Source organism: Microtus pennsylvanicus, chromosome X, assembly GCF_037038515.1.
Source record: "Microtus pennsylvanicus isolate mMicPen1 chromosome X, mMicPen1.hap1, whole genome shotgun sequence".
NCBI lineage: Eukaryota > Metazoa > Chordata > Mammalia > Rodentia > Cricetidae > Microtus > Microtus pennsylvanicus.
In genome coordinates, this window is record NC_134601.1 from 78943974 (window position 1) to 78963464 (window position 19491).

Here is a 19491-nt window from a genome sequence, read left to right on the forward strand (position 1 = left end):
TTTCCAGAGGAAATCTGAGGCACAGACAGTTTTGCTGGCAAACTCTTGCAACATATGTGTAAAACACTGCTTTGGTATTGAACAAACTCTTCCAGAGACTAGAGAGAAGGTACATGTTACATCTCCTGTTTTTCTTTAAAGCTAGAAAAAGCTTCACCATTAAAATCATATAGGAACAATATCAGAATTGAAAATTATGAATGTCTTACTTGTTCATTTTAATGGTTATATTCAGCAGAATATTAAGTTAATACTGATAGTATATAAGAAGTATGGGACAGCATGTTAACTTATGAGAATCTAGAAGAATAAAATTGATTTTACATTTTAAAAGCTAATTGAATGTTCATCACCATGAATTGGAAAATAATGAGGAATAAACACATGGTCATCTTGATAGATTCAGAAATTAGCAATTAATTAAAACCCCTAGGCAACCAGAAATAGAATGAAATATTCTTAATTTGAAGTTTTTACCCAGAAAATGTAGTAAAAGCATCTTACTTAGTGGTAAATGATTTGAAGCTTCCGTTTGTGACTGGCCACATAGTGGGATGCCTGCTACCACCATTTATATTCACTGCTGGACTTTTTATTCGTAGTCCTCACCAGTTCCATAAAGAAAGATGAATTTATGGCACTAGGATAAACTAACAATATTTTTGTTTGATAACATAATTTTGTGGAAAATTCAAAATATCTCCATACCATAACCCTTTATTTAGTAATTGAGTTTAGAAAAAAATCAGCACAGAGTACCAACATATATCTATATCCAACAACAGAGAACCATCATCAGAATGTATTTTGAACTGCATGTATAAATATGAAGGGTATAGCTAAAACAATCTTAGAAGGAAAGCATAACAACTAAAAGGTTATGTTAAAAATGGAAGATATAGCTCTAATCTTCCAGGAAGAAAAACTGGAAAAGTGTGAGAAAAATTAACTTAAGCATAAAAGTAAAGAAGACAAGAAAAATAATAATAGAGATAACTAACACTGAAAATAAAAAAAAATAGAATTAAAAAGACAAAAGCTGGTAAACACCAAAGATGACATGAGATATGTTTATATGGAGGCTAGCTCACTTTTTACTCTAGGGAAGAATGGACTATCTCTCTTCCAAGATGTATATATTCCAGGGTTAATACTGAGGTAAACCAATTGCTTCGTCTTAGGGGGATTTCACTCACTATACTGTGTCTAGATCTAAAATCTGAACCCAAGTTACAAGCTTATGACGAAGTATTTCCAGGGCAAGGTATGAGCCAGAGGAGACTTTTGAGAAGCTAGCTAAGCAGAAATAAACTCTGCAGGAGGGTGTTCATCTAAATTAGTAACGTAAGTGAAAGTCCTAGTTTGGTTTCTTTTGTTGTTATAGAATACTGACCAGAGTCAACTTGGGGAGGAAAGTGTTCCGGTTCCCTCTGAGTTCTACATGCAGAATAGCTTCAAGGCTGCTGGCTGAGATGATCCAGCCTCACAGAATACTCCAGTCAGGACTTGATCAGAATCCCAGATTTTTGTGGGTTCCTATTCAATTATCAGCACCCCAACCAGCAGAAAGTAGCCTAGAAAACTACAACCACTCTCTCCCCCCAAAATTGATTATGGATATTTGTCTTTATTTAGAATGCTAGTTACCAGTTGTTAGGGATAATGGTCAGGAAAAATGTTAAGTAAAAGATATTAGATTCAGAGTTCTTGTTTTGAAAATAAAAATGGGAAATGCTGTGGAATAGCACTCTTGTGCACTGCAAAGATTTATAGCTTATATTAGTTTAATAAAATACTGATTGGCAAGTAGCCAGGCAGGAAGTGTAGGAAGGACCATCAGACTAAGAGAATTCTGGGAACAGGAAAAGAGGGAGTCAGTCACCAGCTAGATACAGAGGAAGGAAGATGAGAATGTCTCACTGAGAAAAGGTACCAAGCCACATTGCTAAAGATAGATAAGAATTATTGGTTAATTTAAGATGTAAGAGCTAATTAATAATAAGCTTAACAGTTTATAATTAACATAAACGTCTGTGTGTTTTGGGGGGACTGAATGGACGTGGGACCAGGCGGGATGGAAACTTCCCTCCATAGGAAAGGATTTGTTACATTTTATAGTCTGTAATCTGAGGAAGCTAGGGCAGGAATACAGCAGGGCAGGAATTTGGAGGCAGGAACTGAAACATCACTGAGGAGCAGAGGAACACTGCTTACTGACTTACTTGCTTCCAATGACTCACTAAACTTGCTTTCTTATAGAACCTAGGACCATGTCTCCAGTATGTCTCCAGTGGTGGTACTGCTGCCAGTGGCCTAGGCCCTCCCATACCAATCACTAATCAAGAAAATGCCTCAAAGATTTGCCTAAAGGACAATCAGATAGGGACATCTTTTTCAGTTGGGGTTCCACTATCCAGTTGATCTAACAAAGCACTTTTATGTGATACTATCATACTTCCCTATTTTGTGTTGTGTTGTCTGTTTTCTTACCCATTCATATGAAAATCTTCATTGTGTCCAACATCATGGATCTTTTTCTTTGTTTTTTTTTTGGCATAAATTTACAAATGCATGTCTTAAATTTAATTATTTAAGTTTTGCATACTTTATAAAATGATAGTTTAATTTTGCTTTCCCACGTGTCAAGTATTTAATCTCTCCAGCATTATTTATTGATGGACTTTTCCTTTCCTAGTTTTTGACCTTCGTGTTTTTGTCAAAAAGCAATTAGCCATATATAAATGGGTTAATTGATGAGTTTTTGTCCTGTTCCATTGGTCATTTTTAAAAAATATTACCATGATGTTTTAGCTATTGTGAATTTACAGAATATATTCTGCAAGTATAAAGTGTGATACCGATATCTCCAGCAATTTATTTTTGATTATTCAAGTTTTCTTGTGATTCCAATTAACTTTTAAGATTTTTTCTATTTCTGTAAAAATGTTGTTGATTGAAATGATATAGAGATTTCATTGAGATAATTTTATAACTATATATTATATATTATTTATATACTAATATGACTATAGTATATAATTATAATTGTATAATTGTAAACCTATTATGAGATATATTTGTTTACTGGTGATATCTTCAATGTTTTTTCAGTGTTTTGTACTTTCTGGTTTACAAATATTTTATTATGTGTAATGGTTTACTTTTTTCATATTTTATTATATTCTCATAAGTGAAATTACTCAGTTAATTTCCTTTTAAGAAAGCTTTTCATTAGTCTACTGACATATTACTGAGTAGAGTATGCTGTTTATAACATGAAACTTTACTATATTTGTTAGTATTTTAAAAATATATTTATTTAAGTCAGTCATGGTAGCACATGTCTTACTCCCAACACTTGGGAGACAGAGGCAGGTGGATCTCTGTGAGTTCTTGAACAGCCAGGAATATATAGTAAATAGATCCAGTAAAACACCAAACAAAATATTTACTTATGTGTTTGTGTGCGTGTGTGTACCTGTGTGAATGTATGTAAGCACACATGAGCTGTGGCATGCCTATAGAGGTCAGAAGACAGCTTGAGGGAGTTGATTCTCTCCTTCCACCATGTGTGTTCCAGGAATCAAATTCAAGTTGTCAGGATTGGTGTAAAAACATTTATCCACTGATTCATCTCTCCAGCTGGTCTGCTGGTGTCTTTAAGGTATTCTTTTCATAAGATGATTTCAGCACCAAACAAACATACAAATTCACTTTTACTTTTCTTGTTTGAACTCCTTTTGGTGTTCCTCTCTTGCTTGAATGACTCTGGTAGACTTTTAGTACTATATAAACTAGAAATGATGAGTGGACATTTTTTAATTCTCCTCATTTTAGAGAGTAACATTTAAAATTTTAAGTACTGGAAACTATATCAGTTATTTCTTGCCATTTCACTTTTTTTGGGTTGAAATACATTTCACCTATACTGAGTTTATTTTGTGTTTTTAACTATGAAATGATGTTGAATTTGATAAAAATATTTTGACTTCTTTTGAAGTTATATTCTGGCTGGGTGGTGGTGGCACACAACTTTAATCCCAGTATTTGGAAGGCAGAGTCTGGCAGATCTCTGTGGGTTTGAAGCCAGCTGGTCTACAGAGAAAGTTTCAGGACAGTCAGAACTGTTTCACAGAAAAACCCTGTCTCCAAAAGAAAAGAAAAACAGGTTATGTTCTATGTGGTTATTATGTTAAGATGCTACCTGCTACATTTACTGCTTGTTGAATTATATTTGTACATATCTGACAAATTCCACTGGATCACAGAGAATGATTTTAGTGTAACTGTTTAGGTTTTATTTGGTATTTAGCATTTGTTAATCTGTGGACATCAGATATTTTGTCTATAAAATGTTTTTTTAAGATATTCTTGTTTACATTTAACATCAGGATAAAGTTTACTTAATGAAATGAATTTAATGTTTATATTGACATTTTACGGATTTTTTGAGGTTGAATAGAAAATTGTCAATATTATTTTAATTTCTTTAATTTTTTTCTTTATTTTTAAGAATTCCATAAATGTATATAATGAAATAAGATTATACCTACCCCCAATTCCTCCATCCAACTTCTTATTTGTGCCTCCCATCATATTCCCCTCTCAACCTCATATTTTGTTTCTTAATAGCCCACTAAGTCTAGTTAGTACTGTCTATATGTGCAAGGTCATGAGGCCATCCATTGGAACATTGAAAAGTGGCCATTCTTTAGAAAAATGGTTCTGCTTCCCATAGAATCTCCCAATTCTTATCTATAAATAATATTTTAACTCGTAGCATCCCTCCCATTTCTGTCATTTCACATATTTTCTACTACCCCTTTACTTTTTCAAAGCTCGGTTGTAAGATGATAGGCCTCCATGGGTTCTCATACTCCCTTCCATTGTGTTAGTCTTCCATTCTGCTGCTTCTCCTCATTCTCTGGTGCTTTACTCCCATTTAAGCCTACTGCTCTCAGTATTTCAACGATATCTATGTTTTATATATAATCTATTACTTTCTCTTCCTTAAGGTGTTTCCCCCATATGTCACTTTCTAGTTTTCTGCTTTGTAGTTGCGCTCTGAGTTAAACACACAAAACAAGAGATTTGAAACTAGGCTTCACCTTTAGTCTCTGTCTTCTTAGGATAATTGAGTTTCATCATTTGTTACATGTCCTGTTGAATATTATTCCATTGTGTATATGCACCATATGTTTTCTTAGACATTCATCTGTTAAATATCTATGTTGGTTCCATTTTCTATCTATTGTGAGTAGAGCAGCAATGAATGTGGATGTTCAAGTGTCTGTACTAGGATCTAAAGTCTGTTGGATATGTGCCCTGTTCAAACATTATTAATATACTTTGGTGATAGTCACCTCTTTAAACACCATCTGTTATTTCCACTCCCTATCCCACTGGTCATATTTCATTCCTAAATTGTCTTTCTTCTGCATTCACTTAATTTTTAAAAATCTAAAATCTGAATATTAGAGAAAACATGACATTTTACTTTAATACTATAAACGTCCTAAGTGGCTATAAAGGGTGTTAATGTCTGTGATGGTAAAAACTGATGTTGATTTTCTGTTTTCTATTTCTGTCGTTGGAAGAGTAAAAGCCAAAGGTATCCTTCTTGATGATGAGGTTCATTTGTGAATACCATCATAATAGCTATACTGTCTTGTGATGAGTAATACCTACTTTTTGATCATGAAGCCAGACTCTGGGGCATAGACTATCGTGAAATGACTAAATATATGTAGTTTGGTGGCAGAAACATTGTTTCTATAATTCAGTTTCCTCTGTTGCTTTCTTTTGTAGCTTTTGCCAAGAAAAAGAAGCCAGGAGTATGATTCAGGACAAAAGTCTTGCTGCTCTGAGAATCTGGACACCCATCTACTTGCATTGTTTCATAGTCCATGGTGCATTTTCTCACATAGGGATCATGAAACTAAACACTGGTGGACAATCATTCCGTTAACAAAAGCAACTCCAGGGTCCATTACATGGGATAGTAGTTTACTGTTTCTGAGTTACGCATGCTTATGGAGTAACAGTAGCACAAGTGTCTGGAGTGAAACTTCAGGTAGAGAACCCAGGGTTGTACTGCTTTTAATGCAGAGGAGTGCATTTTGCAGTCATGAAGCTATACTATTAAATACAAGCATATTATAGAATAACATAGATTCTATCTTTGAGGAGTAAACCTATTTGCTTTACATTACTGCAGATACTTGAGGCTCACAAACTGACAGACCTTCCAGGGATCAAAGTTCAGGCACATTCTGAACAGCTAAGGCTTCTTGGGCCAAAGTCAGTCAAGCTTCCAATATAGATGCTATATTTAGTTCATTTTAATAGTCTCCAAAAGTTTAACAGGTCTTTCATTGTTCAAGGTCCAACTGCAAAGTCTTCTGAAATTCAGTGTAATTCTTCACTGTTGTCAGCTCCTTCACAATAAAAAATATCAATGTTACATACTTCCTGTAGACAATGACAACAAATAATTGTTTTCATTTTATCAAGATAACAAGGATAAATGATACCAAAGCAATACTGAGCTCAGTAAGTCTAACACCAAACCCTGTAGCTCTATGTTTTGCCTCTGTAACTTGTATTGGCATCATGAGGTCTCAAAGGGGTTTGAGCACCCCATTTCTTCAGCTATACCGCTTTCCTGCAGCTTTCCTCTGTGACTATCTTATATTTCTGTCATCTTCAACATCCAGAGGTCTATAGTGCAAATTAGGTTTTGCCTTATAGCCTCACAAATGGCCTCATTTCCTAGAAATCCGACCCTAGACACAGTCAGGTCTAAGAAGATTTCTTGATCTTAGGTACAAGCCTACATTGCTCTGTAACTCTTGCATTTTCCATTCTTGCAAACTAGGAACCATGTAGACAATACTGCCAAGTTCTGCTGCCATCTCAATACGTAGTCTGGCCCCCATCTAATATTGTTGTCATGACCTCTGTGTGCCTTGGCTTCTGAACCTGTGAGCTTATTTCCCTAAGCCATTGGTTCTTCAGCCAGAAACCCAATCAGTGGCATGTTAAGTTCAGGAGCTTTCTTTTCAAATGAATTTGTATTTCCACAAGATAGAGCCATGGAAGGGCAGAATTTGTATTTCCACAAGATAGAGCCATGGAAGGGCAGAATCTTGCCCTCAAGACACCTTTTGTATTGTTCCAGAAAGGAAGAGTTTTTACTTTTGATTGCAGACTCTCTTTTATAGTCATAAAAGTTTTATCTGCACTGTCTGTATCTGAAACGTTAAACTCACACTACATTGCTTTTCAACAGTATATTTCGTTTTTCTGTCCTATCTCACTGAAAATCTGAATAAGAGAATAGAACAGTAACCATACCACACCCTACTATGTTCCTTTGAATTTTCCTCTGGTAAAAATATTAACCACATCACTTTTGAATTATTCAAGCTATATTTATATCATATTTTATCCAGTTACAGTGAAATGGAAGTAGAAATCAATATTAACAGAAATATAGGAAATATGAAAACATGGAAGTTGAAGAAGTGATTTTGAATGATTTGTGACTGATAGAAATTGGCAAGTGAGGATTTAAAAACTCCTACTAGAAAAAAATGAGCACACACAGTATATTAGAACTTGTAATATTCGACTGAAGTAAAATAAGATAGGTCTAAAATAGTTCATAAGTTTAGATTCCCAGCATTAAAAATCAGAAATTCATGATGAATTTCAAGTTTTTAGAAAAACAAAATTAAGAAAATCTCAAAATTAGGAAAAATGTTAAATATATGTAGTGATATTTTTGTTTGTGCTTTCACAAATAAAGCTTGCCAAAAGATCAAAGTGCTGAGTTAGCCACACTAGTTAGCCATAGAGACCAGGCAGTGGTGACACATACCTTTCATCCCAGCACTCGGGAGACAGAGGCAGATCAATTTCTGTGAGTTCAAGATCAACCTGAGCTACACGACATTGAATCAATCTAAAAAAGAAACAAACCCAGGTGGTGGTTCACACCTTTAATTCTAGCACTAGGAAGATGGAGATGGAAAGTGATATGGTTGGGCAGAAAGAGGAATATAAGGTGGGCGGAGATAGGAGTTCAAGATTCAGTCTGAGGTTTTGTAGAGATGACATTCAGTCTGAGGATTCTTAGAGGTGAAGAGGATGTTAGAACAAATACCCTGAAATTCTTAGGATTATTAAACAATATTCTAGAAGAAATGAATGCTTAAAAGATTTGTGTGTGTGTGTGTGTGTGTGTGTGTGTGTGTGTGTGTGTATACAGTTGTTTGTGCTCCATCATCCACAAAGGTAAAAGGAGAGCATTGGATCCCTCAGAGCTGGAATTTTAGGAGCTTCCAGGGTGCCCAGCTTGCAATGTGGGTGCTGGGATGCAACCTGCAGTCATCATGACCGTACCTCAAGGGTTCTAAACTACTAAAACTCCAGCCCCAGTGAACATGTATACTCCAAAACTTGCTTCAAAAAGGAAAACATAATATTTTGTTATATTTTATTTTGCTCATGTAAATATTGATGTACATTTGTTTCTTTTCATAATTTCAAACATTCTTTAAGATAAATCTAAGTTATATTGTTATTTAATTTTGAGGGTTCAAGGATTTGGAAATTATTAGAAATTCAACTTAATTTGATTTTTTGTTACTTTTTAATAATTTTGCTTTAATTTTAGAATTTTATACACACTTTGTATCTATTTCCTGCTATTTTTCTGATAACAATAGCTCTAAATTTTATGTGATGCTTGCTCTTACTAATCTTTAATCCGCATTCATGATTTATCACTTTAGATGTGAGACCATCATTTTGATAATAGTCTATGTAATATATTTAGATTTAAAAAATTGTCTCTTGCTTTTAAAATTTTGAGTATTTCCCCTTGACCATAAAATATACATAAAAACTTACCATTTAAACCATTTTCAGGCTCTAACTCAATGTCAATAACGCATTCAAAGCTTCCCTATCCATCTCTAGTATAATTTTATTATCCCAGAACAAAATTTTGTGCTCATTAATTAATATTTTTTAATCTACAATGGATAGCAACCTCTTGTTTTTTATATTATTCTATCTTAATAACTTCATATAACTTAAATACTACAATATAAGTCCTTCTGCGTCTGAATTACTTTCTACTTTTTTTTTTGAGGTTATCTTGAATCCTGCCACATTACTGGAGGCGTTTATAGTTGTAGGAGTTTCCTGGTAGAGTTTTTGGGGTCACTTATATACACTATCATATCATCTACAAATACTGAAAGTTTGCTTGTTGAATTTTGGCTTGCTGATTAGTACCTTTATTATGGTTAGGTAGGTTCCTTGTATCCCTAATCTCTCCAAGATTTTCATCATGAGGGGATGTTTCTCTAGATACCCCCAGTGTCTGTTGTTATGTCCCCCTTTTCATTTCTGATTTTGTTAATTTGGATATTCTCTCTCTGTCTTTTGATTAGTTTGAATAAAGGTTTGTCTGTCTTGTTGCTTTTCTCAAAGAGCTAACTGTTTGTCTCATTGATTCTTTGTACTGTTTTCTTTGTTTATATTTTATTGATTTCAACCCTCCATTTGATCATTTCCTGTCATCTAGTCATCCCGGGTGGCTTTGCTTCTTATTGTTGTAGAGCTTTCAGGTATACTGTTAAGTTGCTAGATTTCTTCAGGTCCTTTATGTAGGCACTTAGTGCTATAAACATTCGTTTTAGCACTTCTTTCATACTGTCTTATAAGTTTGGTTATGTTGTGCATTCATTTTCATTGAATTCTAGGAAGTCTTTAATTTCTTTCTTTATGTCTTCCTTGATCCATTGTTGATTCAGTTGAGCATTTTTCTTTCTTTCTTTTCCAGCAGATTATTTTTAATACCTTATAAATAATACCATTCAAAGTTTCCACTTCCTTCCCTCCTCCCACTTCCCTCCCGCTCTCCCCTTCCTCTCCCCCTCCAGTACTAAGGGAGGGCAGGATACCCTGCCCTGTGGGAAGTCCAAAGCCCTCCCCACTCTGTCTAGGCTTAGGAAGGTATGCATCCAAATAGAATAGGATCCCAAAAAGCCAGTACATGCAGTAGAGACAAATCTCAGTGCCATTATCATTGGCTTCTTCTTCTTCTTCTTCTTCTTCTTCTTCTTCTTCTTCTTCTTCTTCTTCTTCTTCTTCTTCTTCTTCTTCTTCTTCTTCTTCTTCTTCTCCTCCTCCTCCTCCTCCTCCTCTTCCTTCTTCTTCTTTTCCTCCTTCTCTTCCTCCTCCTCTTCCTCCTCCTCCTCCTCCTCCTCCTTCTTCTTCTTTTTTAGAAAGCAAACCAGACAACCCTTTATTGGGAGCAGAGAGCACAACACGATGACCACACACGGAGACACCTGGTGGGCACCCTGCACAGCATCCTTCCAGACAGGTTGTCTACTAGCAAACTCACTGGGAAATAGATTCCTTGTTCAGCTTCCCATCCTCCTGGCGGGTATGGGAAACTCACTAACTTCCCTGAAGGAACTGTGGGTCACTAGAGATACAGCCCCTCAGGGGTGCCTTCTTATTTTTTATAAAGAACGTTCTCTTTAAATTTTTTGAAGTCTTCATTTGTAACTTTCATTCTGCGTTCCCGCAGGGCCATCAGGCCAGCTTCTGTACAGATTGCCTTGATGTAGTCTGCCCCAATTGTCAGCCACATTCAGAGGGTCCAGTTTGATCCCATGCTTGTTCAGTCCCAGTTCAGCTGGCTTTGGTGAGCTCCCATTAGATCAGGCACACAATCTCAGTGGGTGGACAAAACCCTTGTGATCCTGACTTCCTTGCTCATCTTCTCCCTCCTTCTGCTCTTCAACTGGACTTCCTGATCTCAGTCCAGATTAAGCATTTTTCAATATACAGAAGTCTGTGAGCTTTCTGTGATTAGTTGTTGTTGAATTCTAAATTTAACCCTTGATGATCTGATATGATATAGGGGGTGATTTCAATTTTTTATATCTGTTGGGATTTGCTTTTTTAGGGAGTATGTGGTTGACTTTAGGGAAGGTTCCATGAGGATCTGAGAAGAAGGTATATTATTTTGTGTTTGGGTGGAATGTTCTGTAGATGTTTATTAAGCCAAATTGAGTTATAACATCTGTTAGTTCTATTATTTCTCTGTCAACTTTCTGTCTGGCAGACCTGTCTAGTGGTGAGAGTGAGGTGTTGAAGTCTCTAGTGTTTGGGATTTGATTGACCCGAGATTCTGTCTTCCATCACATGTATTCTGTTGGTAATAATTGCCTCTGTAGCTCCTGGTCATTTACCCATATTTTCCATTTCCAATATTTCCTCCATTTGTGCTTTCATTGTTGCCTCTTGTTTAGTTTTCAAATCTTGAACAGTTTCTTTCACATGTTTGATTGTTTTATTTTGCTGGCTTTTTAAAGGGATTTGTGGGGTTGGGGAAAGGGATGTGTCCCCAGGAGGGGGACATTTGGGCCTAGAGAGCAGGACCATCTAGCTGGGAACCCAGACATTCACCTTTTCCAGGTGCAGGAAGGGCCTGAATTAGTTCCTTTAGCATGTCATTATTTATTTATTTATTTTTAAATTAATTAGTTAGTTTTGTTTTGTTGTTTTTTGAGATGGGTTTCTCAGTGTAGCCCTGGCTGGTCCTGGAATTTTCTCTGTAAACAAGGTTGGCCTCAAACTCATAGAGATCCACCTGTCTCTTTCTCCTGAGTGTGATGGGATAAAAGGCATCTGACTCCACCCCCAGGTTAGAAGTATTATGTTCTTGCAGAGAAATATTTTATTGGATGAATACACCATTTCTATAATTATATACTCATTTATGAACAATAAAATTATTTCTAATCTCAGTGAATGTACCAGTTAGATTTTAATTTATACAAATATGATAGCAATGACACTGAGAAGTGGAATTAATTATTATTCATCCTTGTGACTAAAATATTCAACAGAAAAAATATAGAAAAAAAGGATTTATTTTGGCTTATGCTTTCAGAACGTTCAGCCTGTTATGGCAGGTAGAGAATTACAGAAGAGTAGTTCAAATCAGGGTTGGAGATACAGAGAAATGGGGTGTACATGCCATCTGCTAATTTTGATCTTTTCCTATTTTTTACTTTCTAGAACCTCCAGGCAGTAAGATGATGGTGCCTCCCACATTCAGAGTGTATCTTTTCATCTTAATTGGTCTTTTGTGCAAGCAATCTCAAAGATACAAGCAGAGGTAAGCCTCACCAAATTCTTAGTAATTGTAATGTCAGTCAAGTTGACAATGAAGACTATCACAGAGGCTAACACCACTGGCATGTTCTTTTTTTAACTTTTTATGTTTCCTGAGAAAGGTAGAAAATTATTCACTAAAGGACATATTGGAATCAGAAGATTGTTGCCAAAGATAGAAGGAAGAAAGAAGGACTGTCTAACCAAAAATTGTTTTTAGGAGAAAGGGAATGTAGAGTATATAGTTATCGATTGGCTAGCTATTTGGGTAAATTCGGGCATGCTTGCAAATATAATGATGGAATCTCTTAATAGTGCATCTGGCCATGTGGTGATTTATGTCAGAGAACATGTTGCTTGGTTTTGTGGACTTAATTTGTGGGATTTATTCATGAAAGGTTGTTTGTTTTTGGAATACATACGTCCCGTTCAAACTATGTATTGACTAGCCCAATAAAAAGAATTATTCTCTGTGGATAGCAATATATTAGGGCCCAAACCTTCATTCAAATAATAAAAGCATGACGGATTAATTCACCTTTGCTATTTTGAATAATGCTGTTTTGAATATTAATAATCAATCAGTTTTTATTTTGTCCTTTACTATTGGTGTGCATAGGTAAAAGAAGACTTATTTGAAACCCCTGGTAATTCTTTCGGGTATTCTACATTTTCAACAGACAGTTTCTTATGTAGCAAGACTGACATTAGACTTACTATATTCTCAGGGATGATCTTGAGCTAACTTCCCTGTTTCTTCCTGCTAAGTGCTCAGAGTATTATTATTATTATTATTAGCAGTAGTAGTTGGCCTATTCTACATATTTCCTAGAAACATACAGTGCTTCTAATTTTTTCCACATCAACATTAATACTATTTTTTATTTTTTCTAGAAAAGCTTCTACTTTAATTTATGTTTCCCCAACAAAATATCAGAGGTACTCTAAAGGGGAGAAGCTTATTATTTCACAGTACTGGAAATTTGAGGACCTGTCTGTGAGCATGGGTTTAGCCTAAGTCTAGTAGCAACCTCATGGCAGACATCAGGAGCATGTAGGAGAAGGAGAAATCACATCATCAGAAAGGAGCCATTTGATTGATAATGCAAACATTGAAGTTTAGTTGAGCTAGCTAGAAAAAATGTCCAGAATATTAGAAAGAAAACATTTGGGAATTTGGGTTAAGACTCAGAAAAGGAAAGTATTAGAGAAGTGTAACTGGAGGTTTTTCATCCTGGCTGGTTCTGCAGCTGCTTTTAAAATAACTACTCAGAGGCTTAATATAAATTATATACTATTTGGCCTATTAGCTCAGGCTTATTTAACCTAGTTCTTTCAAACTAAATTAACCCATTACCATTCTTCTATATTTTACTATGAGACTCATGGCTTGTCACCTCACATTTTGCTACTCCTATGGCTGGTAGAGTCTCTCATACTCCACTTTCTTTTCTTCTTTATCTTTACTTGGATTTCCTACCTAGTTATGTTCTGTCTGGCTGTTGGCCAAAGCAGTTTCTTTATTAACCAATGGTAATAAAACATATTCACAGCATACAGAGGCGAATCCCACATCACACTTCTATATTCAGTTATTTTTATTCTTTTTTAACTGATTATTTCTTTTTGGGGGGAGATGCTAAAACTTAGCCAGTATATTTTCTTCATTATTATCTTAGAAGTATATAATTTGTTTTTGATATTGTACACTAAAAAGAATGGTAAAGATAAAGGAAGCAACCAGCATGAAATTACCCATTCATAACATATCTTTATTAATAGAGAGAGATTTATGGCCATGACTGATATGATGAGGTATTAAAATGAGACAGCATAAATAGGGATGGTTTATTGTACCAGAGACAGCATGGCAGGTGTTTAAAGGGAAAGCGACAGTCCCTTAAAACCAGGAAAGAAATTTTCTCACTCTTCATCAAAGAAGTTTCTTTAAGAAGCAGTTGAAAACCATTGTAAAAAGCCACAAATGGTCAAAATGCAGTGAACAATAGACCTAGTCTCAGTTTTCAAATCTATACCACAACATCTACACCTAAGGCTCAGGGAACATTGAGGAAGAGGGACAGAAAGATTGTAAGAGCCAGTAGATCATGCCTTTTATATACTATATCCAGGAAGCTATACCCAGGAATACAATATGATTGTATTGTATTCTCTACATTGGTTGCCTAAGTAAGACCTTATCAATGACAATACAGCTTGGCAATGTAGATGGGAGAAATCTCTCTGTGTACCACCCTATATGAAGAGCTTCAGGGGTGATCTCCCTCCCCTAATTGATTATCTCATACCAAGTGTTGAAGGAGCAGCGGGCCGCTTCCCGCCGCCTGGCATCCAGCTGGCTTTACCCAAAATAATTACACGGAAACTGTATTTTTTTAAACACTGCCTGGCCCATTAGTTCTAGTCTCTTATTGGCTAACTCTCACATCTTGATTAACCCATTTCTAATAATCTGTATAGCACCACAAGTTGGTGGCTTACCAGAAAGTATCTTAACCTGCGTCCATCTTGGAGAGGAGAGTTATAGCGTCTGCCTGACTCAGCTTTCTTTCTCCCAGAATTCTTTTCGATCTACTCCACCTATCTAAATTCTGCCCTATCAGGCCAAGCAGTTTTCTTTATTAATTAATCAATGAAAGCAACGGATAGATAGATGACACTCCCACATCAACCAAGTGGTCAACCCTAGTGACATAATACAAGCAACACAAAGTGGATTCAGCAAGCTGTATTTATGTATTTATTGTAACATACTTATATATAATAACTAAAGAAAAGAGGCTATGAATTTGAGAGGGAGAGGAAGTAGGAAATATGGGAAGAATAGGAGGGAGGAGAACAAGGAGGGAAATGATGTGAAGTTTGTACTCACATATAAAATTATCAAAAAGTAAATAAAAACTTAAAAAGAGATATTAAAATAAAAGAGTAAGAGATATAGCTGTCATCGACAACAGGGAGCTTGAAGGGGAAAGAAAGAGAACCTTCAAAGTAGTCCCCTGAATAAAGGAAATACTCTGGCTCTTATTAGTTAGGAGGTTAATGGGATTTTCCATACAATTATGTTGGCATATCCTATATTTCAAGTGTCAGGTATTGGGTAGGATCATAAGCTTATATTTCCTTTAGAGGAAGGAGCACAACATCCCTTTTAAACTCTATCCAAAAGAGAGAACTATAGGGATTGTGGCCTGATTTCTCTAGGATGTTAGATCCTGTCTCCTAGATTCACCAGCCTCTTAAAGAGGCAGGCTTGTGATGTAACATTAGAGTTAGATACTGACTACCGGAAGAATTAATATGCCTTTCATTATGTAATGGAGATGAACCTGGGAGGGCCAAGTATCAAATTATAATAGGCCTATTGTCCTGCCCTTCACAAATACAAAACAACAACAATAATAATAACAACAGGAACTGAATCTTTAAGCTGTGCTTTATTCAGAAAGCAAGCAATCTGAGGAGACAGATCTATTTTCCTTCTCATCCTTAAACAGCAGATTATATAGGGAGGAGAAGTATAGGGAGGCAGTCATTTCAAAGTGTAGTCCTGCCTCTCTGGTTAGATGATCAGTCTTATCTCTAAGATTTATGTGTTATGTCTGTACTTATCATCTTTTTGTCACTGTGAAAAGATTCCTCCTAAGCCAGTAGTTTGGATGTCATCAAGACTAAGATTAGCTCAGAGGAAGCTCCTCACAGTGTATGCATGTAGATTTCTTCCTGCAGTATGGTCTTATAAAATATAGACTCTGCGGTGTCCCTGCCATTGTTCTTCTGCCAGAATGTTATGATTTGGGTGTGATTTAGGGTACGACTGTGTCCCCAGGTGTCCTTGTATTAGAAAATTCATCTGTAGTGTGGGTGTGCTAAAGAGGCAGTGAGACGGAAAACTTGGTGCCCAGAGAAAGACTTGAAGATCACTGAAAGGGGCCCCTTTCACTAGAAAGTAAAGTAGCCCTAATTGGAGTAACTGGACTTCTGATAATTTGTAAAAACAAACTTTGGAAAAGAACTCTGGAGCTCTGTATCACTTTCTGGCTTGTGTTTTGTGATGTAATCCCCATCCAAACATATAGTCTGCCAAGAGATCATTTCCAGAACTAAAAAGCTGATGGCCATTCCCCTGAAAATCCATGTGATTATGAGTTAAATAAACGTACTTCCCTAAAATTTACTTTGCCTTAGTTATTTCATGATAGTCATAATAGCACATAATAAAGCATCATGATGATTATGAAATGACATTTCAGTGTAGTTTTATTTTAATTTCTAACTAGTTAGTGATATTTAATACCATGTCTTTTCATTTTTTGGATATTTGATTATCTTCTATGAGGAAATTTTTATTACAATCCTGTACCCATTTGGGGTGATTTAAAAATTATTTAAAATTATATGATACAATATTATTTTTACTGTATTTCCTTCCTCCCACAACTCCTCCTAAAATTTCTCCACATCTTTACCACCGAACTTCTTGATCTCTTCCTTCTTCCTTCCCCCAACAGACAAACCCAAACAATCATCCAAAAGAAAAATTCAAAACAAAACAAACAAGTCAAAATGAAGCTAATAGCCTGCCCTGCAAAAAGTAATAAATGGGTTTTGTTACAAGTTGACCAATTACTCTTTAACTTTGGATTAGAATAGCAGTTGAATACTTTAAGGGGGTTTAATGTGACAAACTAGTAAGAACATGGAAGACAGTGGTGCTGAGGGTGATTAGAGCTGTGGGGCCAGGCATAAGAGGTTTCAGAGGAGAAGAATTTTAGTATGGGTTCTAGAGACTGATCTTTTGACATTTTTATGAAGAATTTTGCTGCTTTCTGCCCTTGTCCAAAAAAATCTGCCTGAGGCTAAACTGGAGAGTTTTGTATTAATTGCTCTCAACTTTGCTCAGAGAAGCTTCTTTCAGCAGCGGGCAGTGGTTAATGCAGAGAAATCCAACTGGCAAAATGCTGAGGTTGTGTGTAATCGGTCACATGCTGAACATCTACATCAAGCTATCAGTTCTCACTGCACTAAGGTTCAGTGAACAGCATGAAGGAGGAAGTGGACAAGGAGGATGGGGAGGCGTGCTGTGAGATGCTGTCATCTGGACATAAAGTAGTTGTCTGCACTCATGAAGCCACAGCAGCTGTGATTACCTGAACTAGATCTGCTCATGAACCAGCTAATCAAAATTCAAACACAGATGAGGGAGGGGCTCACAGGCCCCCCACCATTGCTAAGGAGATGTTTGCAGTTTATAGATGTGTGTGGTGGGGGAAGAGGACTAATTTTGTTGGCTCTAAGGTTAGCACTGCTTATTCCAGTTACCATCAGGCTTTTCTTTTAAGAGCCAAGGAACAGCCATGCCTTGGCAGTGAGGAAACAATCAAAACCAGAAGCTGATGAAAATGTATCTGAACAAAGGACCACGTTTCAACCCCAGCAAACGGTAGAACTTGGCGGCTTTGACCACATGGTTCTGGCTTTAGAGTGAAGGATTCCAAAAGAGCTTATGGGAAATCTCCCTTAGTGACTAAGGAAAGCTGCTAAGGTCGGGCATGTGTCAGGGGAGTCCCTTAATGAAGACTTAGAGAAGTCATTGCATGGAGCTGTGAAGGTGAAGCCTGGATTGCCTTGAAGACCCTAAGATGTTGGAGATGACAGAATTGTGGGATACCTGCCAAGGAGAGCTGCTAACAGGAGGTAGGAGCAGCCCAAGAAAGAGAAGTGTGTTGTAGTCAACAAAGCTGAAAGGAGTTGGACATCTGAAGAGCACTTTTATCAGCCATAGAGATGTAGCGTTTGGAGTTTGCCCAGCTGGTTTTCAGTCTTGCTTTGGCTCAGTATTTTCTTGTTATGATCCTTTCCCTTTCTTTTGGAGTGGTAATGTATATTCTGTGCCATTGTGTGTAGGAAATATGTGATCTTTTCATTTCAATTTTATAGGGGGTTACAGTTAAGAGATTACGTGAATCTCAGATGAGCCTTTGAACTTTATTTAGACTTGTAAACGTTTTTGAGACTCAAAGACTAGGAGGATTTTTGAAGTCAGATTGAATGCAGTTTTGGTTTGTGTTATGAGTACTCGCTATAGGGGGCAGTGAGTGGAATATGGCAGTTTAAATGAAAATGGCCCCCAGAAGCTCATATGGAGTGGCACTATTAGGAGGTGTGGTTTTGTTGGAGTAGGTGTGTTCTTGGAGAAAGTGTGCCACTGAGGGGGGGAGACTTTGATGTTTAAAATGCTCAGTCCAGGCCCACTGTCAATTTCTTCCTGCTGCCTTTGGCTCAAGATGTAGAAATTTCAGCTCCTTCTCCAGCACCATATCTGCCTGAATGCTGCCATGCTTTCTGCCATGATGATAGTGGACTAATTAACTATAAGCCAGCCCCAATTAAATGTTTTCCTGTATAAGAGCTGTTGCGTATAATAGTGTCTCTTCATGGCAATAGAAATCCTAAGTAAGACAATGCAGTGGTGGTTTGAATGTTATTGGCCCCCATAATCTCATAGGGAGTGGAACTATTAGGAGGTGTGGCTTTGTTGGAGTAGATGTGGCCTTATTGGAAAAAGTGTCACCATAGGCTTTGAGGTTTCTTTTGCTTAAGTTTCACTTAGTGTGACACTCAGTTGAATTCCTATTGCCTGCAAGATGTAGGACTCTCATCTCCAGCACCAAATCATCCTGCATGCCGCTATACTCCCCATAATGATGCTAATGGACTGAACCTCTGAAACTGTAAGTGAGCCACCTCAATTAAATGTTTCATGTATAGAGTTGCCATAGTCTTGGCCATTCTGAATGGGGTAATTTGAAATCTCAGTGTAGTTTTAATTTACATTTCCGAGCTGACTAAGGATGTTGAACATTGATTTAAGTATTTCTCAGCCATTTCTGTTTCATTTTGCTGTTTAGCTATACTCTGATTTCAAACTGGATTATTTGTTTGCTTGGTGTTCGTTTTAAGTTACTTTTCTGTATTCTAGATATTACTCCTCTGTTGGATGTGTAGTTGGAATAGTTTCCCATGCTGTAACCTGCCACTTGTTCTAATTAAAATGTTGATCTTAGTTCCTGCACTAATAGTGTACTGTCCAGAATGCCTTTTGTGCCAATGAGTTCATTACTACTTCCCACTTTCTCTGCAATCAGGTTCAGGGTATCCAACCTTGTGTTGAGGTCTTCAATCTATTTGGAGTTGAATTTTGTGGCAGGGTGATAGATATGGACCTGTTTGCTCCTTTCTACTTGCATCCTTCCACTTTGC